Here is a 7,278-nt window from a genome sequence, read left to right on the forward strand (position 1 = left end):
CCTGCTGAGTGGAAGATCGCTAAGAAATAGCAGAATGCCCAAGAGTTCAACTCAAAACAAAATTGTATTCAAATGAATGGTCCGTTCTGCAGCTAATATAACTTGGGTACTAATGCCATTATAATAATCATATTAATTTGAGGGGTCCATTGGAGCATTTTCAAATTATTTGACAATGACAGAACCAGAAATTTAGTTAGATTCTTTGTTGTCACTTAAAGTAAGCACTTTAAAATAAAGTCATGTTTCTTTCATTTCTACCATCTTAATTTTCTCTTATGTTGAGCTGCTGTTTGGGATGTTGCCTTAAGGCTACATCACTGCTGAGGAAGAATGGGTAAGACTTGGCTAGAAGACTGTCAGTCCTGCTCCTAATTGACTATAGAAGTCTCCTTACCAGAGGGTTTATTGCATTTCTTTGACAGAATTTGTGATTCCATATTCCTAGAAAGTTGGACAGCAGGATTGGTAATCAGATAGTATTCATTGTCTGCTTTTCAAGTAGAAGCCCCTTGAGAACTCTGAAAATTTGGGGGAGAGAATGAAGACAGTTCGATATATATTCAGAATGTCAATAACTTAAAATGTAGAAGCATGTTTCTAATTAAAATATTGCATCCATCCAAAATAGATGTAATTTCCAAAAACAAACCTGGAATTGGTGTATGTTTTATTGTATAATTCCTATAGTAAACGTGTCTTTTAAATCTGCACCCTCAGTTTGTCCAGATTGTGACATACAAATGATTACAAATAATATTGTCCTCTAATGTAGGTTAAGCAAAGGGACAGGAAACAATTTCATGTTTGTAGTAAAAATTATCTGGAAAATTTCTCTTTAATATTACTAATGGGTGTTCGAGTTAGCACCTAAAACTCCATATTTTATAAGTTCAAAATAAGTAAGTTTATTAGTTTTGATCTTGTTCCTATTTATCTTTCCACACACAGTAGCTGGAAAGGGGCAAGTTGATTATCTCTTCTGGTAAGAAGAGAATAAAATTTAGGGAAAAGTTAAAGTGAAAAAGCCTCTCTCTTCTGCTTCCAGTGGATATTGGAGTGGAGATGGGAGATAAAGATAGAGTAAGTAGGTGTTTAATTATACGCATACACACATACACACACCCAGGCTTCCCTTATCTGAACCGAAATTCCAAGGAGGAATGATGTGCTAGGTAGGTTGAATAGAAAGCCAAAATCAACAGACGTTTTGGGTATTGTTTCTTATAAACAATACATACAGTATTTGCGACTGGATAAATAGCTTTCCAGAAAGGTTGGTGCATTAGGATCATCTAGGTCAGAAACTGAATGGAATAAAAGCAGATTTTAGGACTTTCAAAGTACAAGATGGACACCGATCAGAAGGATAAAATGGAACCAAGTAAGTTACCTAGGAGCACTGACCATGCCAAGACAACAGACCACAAGTTAAAAAAGAAGCACATGCCGGTCAGATGCTTAGTGATGAGGCTAGCTCAGTAATACCTCATAGACACCAAGATTCAGGCCAGCTATTCTAACAAAGAGATCAGCATAAGAATCAGCACAAAAGTATGGGTGCCCTCCTCGACAATGACATCGGACCCACTGAGCTTTTTGATTCACCCAGGCATCCACCTGAAAAGGAAGAAAAGAGAAGAAAAATGAGAAAAAATTGGACTCCCAGGACCAGCAGATGGCATAATGGTTAAGTTGCTGGGTTCCCACATGGCCAACCACTGTTCAAGTCCTGGACCTAGTGGCTTTGTACTCAGGCTAGGTTCATGTGCATGCATGCCCAAAATCCTCAGAGAAGAATGGAGGAGAAGGGATTGCAGCATGGCCATCCCCCCTGGGGTGGGGGTGGGGGTGATTCCTTGCTTTCTGTGTCTCTGTTCCTCTCTCTCCAGTAAGTGCCTATACACTATAGCAAAAATCTCTCTTAAAAAAAAAATGTGGACTCCCACATGGCAGACTGTGGTTTGAATCCCAGATCAGCTGCTTGAATATCACAGTGGATATGGTGTGTGTACGTGCATGCCCAAAATCCCAGGAGGAGAATGGAGAAGGCATTGTGGTGTGGGCATGCCCCCGGCGGATGAGTTCTCACTTTCCCTCTCACTATCCCTCTCTGTCTCCAGTGAGTACACATGACCTATAGCCAAAAAGAAAAAAAAAAAAGAAAAGAAAATTTTCCTGAAACTTTGGATCCAGGTTAAAAGACAAGTCCTAGAAGTAATTTCTGACTGATTATTAAGTTAGAACTCCAGAGTGATATATTTTTCTGGAAATACGTATTTATATGTCAAGGAGGGATGAAATCTGGAGCCATGGAGTTATCTCTCTTGTAAAAATGGAGACACTGAGGGAACCAGCAGTTAGCGTAATGGCTATGTCGCTGGACTCCCACGTAGTCGACCACGGTTTGCGTCTCGGACCCGGTGGCTTAAAACTCACGCTGGGAGTGTGTGCGTGCGTGCCCAAGATCCTGAGAGGAGAATGGAGGAGAAGGGATTGTGGCATGACCATCCCCTCTGGGGAGTGACTTCTCGCTTTCTGTCTCTCTGTCTCTCTGTCTGTCTGTCGAGCGCACTCGCCTTATAGCAGAAATAAACTCTTCAAAAAAAAGAAAAAAAGTAAACATTTGTTTTTTTTATAAGCCACCAAGTGTGTTGTAGTTTTATTACAGCAACCTAAACAGACTAAGACAGTTCTTTTAAAACCATTTTCATCCTAGGATAAGTGCATGCATGTCCAAGGCTGAACTTTTGTCTACGGCCATACCACCCTGAACGCGCCCGATCTTGTCTGAACTTTTTGAGTAGAAGCATTAAAGCCTTCATAGTGAAGAGGAATTAGAATTAACTAAAAATATTTTAGCCAAATCATTAAATAAATAAATAAGGTGAACAGCAGCAAAAACAATCCCAGTAATGAGAGAATAAGGACTCAAATCAATAAATTGCGTAAAATATCCACTTTTCAATAATAAATTATGACACATGTAAAGAAACAAAAAAGAATGATGCATGTATAGGAAAAAAAGCAGAAACTACCTGTAAGAAAATCCAGACATTAGACTTAGCACACTGAAACTTCAAAGCAGCCATTATAAATGTGTTTCAAGAATGAAATGAAATTGTAATTAAATAAAAGAAGATATGTAGGGGCCGGCAGATGCCCTGGTGGTTGGAGGCACTGGATTCCCACGTGGTCGACCATGGTTCAAGTCTCAAGCCTGGCGGCTTGCTTTCTCAGTTTCCATTTCTCTCTCTTTCTCTGTCTGATCAAATTTAAAAATAATAATAACAAATGGAATTAAATAAGTAATTCTCTTTTAAAAAGTATGTGTTGAATCAAGTAAATAATATTAAAAAAATAAATTATTGAGACCAGCAGTTAGCGTAATGGGTATGTCGCTGAACTCCCATGTAGTCAACCGGGGTTTGAGTCTCGGACCCGGTGGCTTAAACTCACACTGGACATGAGCGTGTATGCCCAAGATCCCGAGAGGAGCATGAAGGAGAAGGGATTGTGGCGTGGCCATCCCCCTAGGGGGTGATTTCTTGCTTTCTATCTCTCTCTCTCTGTCTTTCTGGCGAGCACACGTGCCCTATAGCAAAAACCTCTCCAGAAATTTAAAAAAAAAAAAAGATAAATTATTTTAAAGAATAGAAATTCTGGAGTTGAAAAGTACAAATGAAATTAAAAATTTGAAGAAGCTCAACAGTCACTAGTTTGAACAGGCAAGAAAGAATCAGCAAACTTAAATCAATAGAGATTACACAATATGAAGAATCAAGAACATGGAGGATAAAAGAACAGAGATTGCCTCTGAGAAAAGTGGAACACCATTATCACATCAAGATCCATATAATGGGATTACTAGGAAAGAGAAAGGGTGAGAAAAAATATTAATGTAATAATGACTTAAAGTTTATCTATTCAATAAAAAACAATTTACATATCTAAGTAACTTAAACTCAAGGTGGGATTAAAATAAGGAGATCTACATCTAAGCACATCACAGTAAAAATAACAAAAGCCAAATGCAAAGAGAAAATTGTGGAAATAGCAAGAAAAAATTACTCCTCAGGTTCAAGAAAGTCCAATAAAATTAACAATTGACTTTTTGTCAGAAATTATTAAAGCCAGGAAACATTATAATGACATAATTAAAGTGCTGAAAAAAAGAAAATAACAAATTGTCAAGTAAAATTTAATATTCAGCAGAAATATTTTTAAAATGTAAATAAAATAAGGATATACCCAGATAAACAGAGGGTAAGAGGACCTGCTGCTGGCAGACCTACCTTATCAGCATTATTAAAGGAAGTTCTTAGGTTGGAAATAGTAAATAGAATCCTCACAAAAAAGAAAAAAGTATCTATAAAGGTAGTTATGTAATTATAAAATATAGCATAAATGCAATTTACTCTCTTTTATTCTTTTAACTTACATTAAAAAGCAATTAAGTAAATTATAAAAACTTAGGTGCTAGATGGTGGTATAGTGGTAAAATGTAATGCTCTGCAAGGCTGATGCACAGGGGAAGGTTCTGGGGACATCCCTAAGTATGCTGAGCACATGCTTACTCATCATCTGGAACTGGCAGGGACTGAAGTGGATCCTAGCATTTGGACCCTGCTAGGAGTGCTGTTTCTCTGTCTCTCTCATGGAGGAAATAGATGAGTTAAATTTTAAACTGAGAAAAAAAAAAAAACCCTCAAATAAATTACCTAAACTTTCAGCTAAGACTGGAAAAATAAGAACAAACTAAGCCCAAAAAAGCAGAAGAAAGGATATTAATAAAATTAGGGTAAATATTAATAAATAATAAATAGAAAAACAATGATGAATGTGAATAAAATCGAAAGCTGGTCTCTCAAAAAAAATTGACAAAGGTTTAGCTAGACTACTGAACAAAAAGAAGACTCAAATTATTAAAATAAAAAAATGAAATAAGGAACATTACTATCAATTTTATGGGCCAAAAATGGATTATAAGGGACTACTATAAACAAATATATGCCAATAAATGCAATACCAAAAATGGATTATAAGGGACTACTATAAACAATTATATGCCAATAAATGCAATAAGCTAGATGGAATGGGCAAATTCTTAGAAAGATACAACATATCAAAACAAAAAGATCATAAATGAGCTTATAAAAATATAAATTGAATTATCAATCAAAACTTAAAACTTTACCATGAAGGAATCCTTAAGGCCCAGACTGGTTTGTTAGCAAATTCTACCAAATATTTAAGAAGAAATAATAGGCTGGTCCTGTGGCTCAGTGCTTTAGGTGGCCAATTCCTGCATGGCCAAATGCTGTTTGAATTCCAGCCCCAGTGACTTAAAAACATGCTGGGCATGGGCATGTGTGCATATGTGCATATGTGCCCAATCTCCAAACAGGATGAAGAAATAGAGGAGTATGGACTTTGGTTTGACCATGTCCTATTGGGAAGTACTTTCTCTCTTTCTTTCTCTCTCAAGCACATGCACAGGCCCTTTAACAATTATAAATAAGGGAACCAGCAGTTAGTGTAATGGCTATGTCGCTGGACTCCCACGTAGTCGACCACGGTTCACGTCCCAGACCCGGTGGCTTAAAACACACTGGGCGCGTGTGCGTGTGTGCCCAAGATCCCGAGAGGAGAATGGAGAAGAAGGGATTGCGGCGTGGCCATGGGGGTGATTTCTCGCTTTCTGTCTCTACGTCTTTCTCTGTCTGTCTGGCGAGCACACGCGCCCTATAGCGAAAACCTCTCCAAAAAAAAATAATAATAATAATTATAAATAAGATTTTTAAAGAATTATCAGTTCTTCACAAACTTCTGAAAAATAGAAAAGGGAAATAGTCTCAACTCATTTTACAAGTCCATCATTTCATTAATAGCAAATATAGACAAATTTATCAAAATAAGAGAACGCTAAACTCCAACTTTCTTATAAATACATACAGAAAAAAATCTAAAAAAAAAAAAACAACAACAACAACAATCAGCAAACCAAACCCAGCATCATGTACAAAGGATTACGTCCCAAGCAGAGACTAGAGAAATGTCCCAAGCAGAGAATGGAGAAGAGGGGATTTCAATATGGCTGTCCCCCTGGTTGGGCAATGGTGATTTCTCACTTTCTCTCTATTTCTCTCCAGTGCACACTACCTATGGCAAAAACAAACAAACAAACAAACAAAACTTAAACAAAGGGGAAGGGGGAATTTGCACCTGATTTTTGCCCTCTTGCTTTCTTCCCCAGACAGCATGAGCTTCACCACCTGATCCACTATCTTCTCCACCAATTACTAGTCCCCAGGCTCTGTCCAGGGGCCCAGATCCAGTCAGCCAGCAGCTCCACCAGGGTCTATACAGGCGCTGAGGGCTCAGGATACCTGATCTCCATTTTACACACCAGCAGGGTCCGATCAGCTGGGGAACCAAAAGCCTGGTGGTGGGAATGGCCAGAGGGTTGGTGGGAATGGGAGCATCCAGGGCAAGAAGGAGACTATGCAAGATCTGAATGACCACCTGGCCTCCTACCTAGTCAGAGTGAGGAACCTGAAGACTGATAACCAGAAACTAGAGAGTGAAATAACACCTGGAGAAAGGGCCTCAGGTCAGAGACTGGGGCATTACTTCAAGACCATGGAGGAACTGAGGGTGCAGATCTTTGCAAACTCTGTGAACAATGTCACATCGTTCTGCAAGTAAACAATGCCCATCTTACTGCTGATGACTTCAGAGTCAACTATGAGACAGAGCTGATCATGCGTTAGTCTGTGGAGAGCAACATACATGGACTCCACAAGGTCATTGATGACACCAATGTCACTTGACTTCAGCTAGAGACAGAGATGAAGGCTTTCAAGGAGGAGCTGCTCTTCACGAAGAAGAACCATGAGAAGGAAGTCAGTGGCCTACAAGCCCTGATTGCCAGCTCTGGGTTGGCCAGGGCAGTGGATGCTCCCAAATCTCAAGACCTCAGCAAGATCATGGCAGACATCTGGCCCAATATGACAAGCTGGCTCAGAAAAACTGAGAGGAGCTGGACAAATGCTGGTCCCAGCAGACTGAAGAAAGCACCACATGGTCACCTTACAGTTTGCCAATGTCAGAGCTGCAGAATCGATCCTCACGGAGCTGAGATGTGTGACTTACTCCTTGGAGATTGACTTGAGAATTCTGAAGGCCATCCTGGAGAATAGCCTGAGAAAGGTGGAGGCCTACTACGCCATGCAGATGGAGCAACTTAATGGAGTCATGCTGAATCTGGAGGCAGAA

At 39.2% G+C, this 7,278-nt stretch overlaps 1 pseudogene; it reads left to right on the top strand.

The window, feature by feature from the left end:
- Nucleotides 1–6,261: 6,261 nt before the first annotated feature.
- LOC102469042 (keratin, type I cytoskeletal 18 pseudogene) overlaps nucleotides 6,262–7,278 on the top strand; it is a 5,879-nt pseudogene continuing 4,862 nt past the window's right edge.

Source organism: Tupaia chinensis, unplaced genomic scaffold, assembly GCF_000334495.1.
Source record: "Tupaia chinensis unplaced genomic scaffold, TupChi_1.0 Scaffold148646_1, whole genome shotgun sequence".
Taxonomy (NCBI): Eukaryota; Metazoa; Chordata; class Mammalia; order Scandentia; family Tupaiidae; genus Tupaia; species Tupaia belangeri.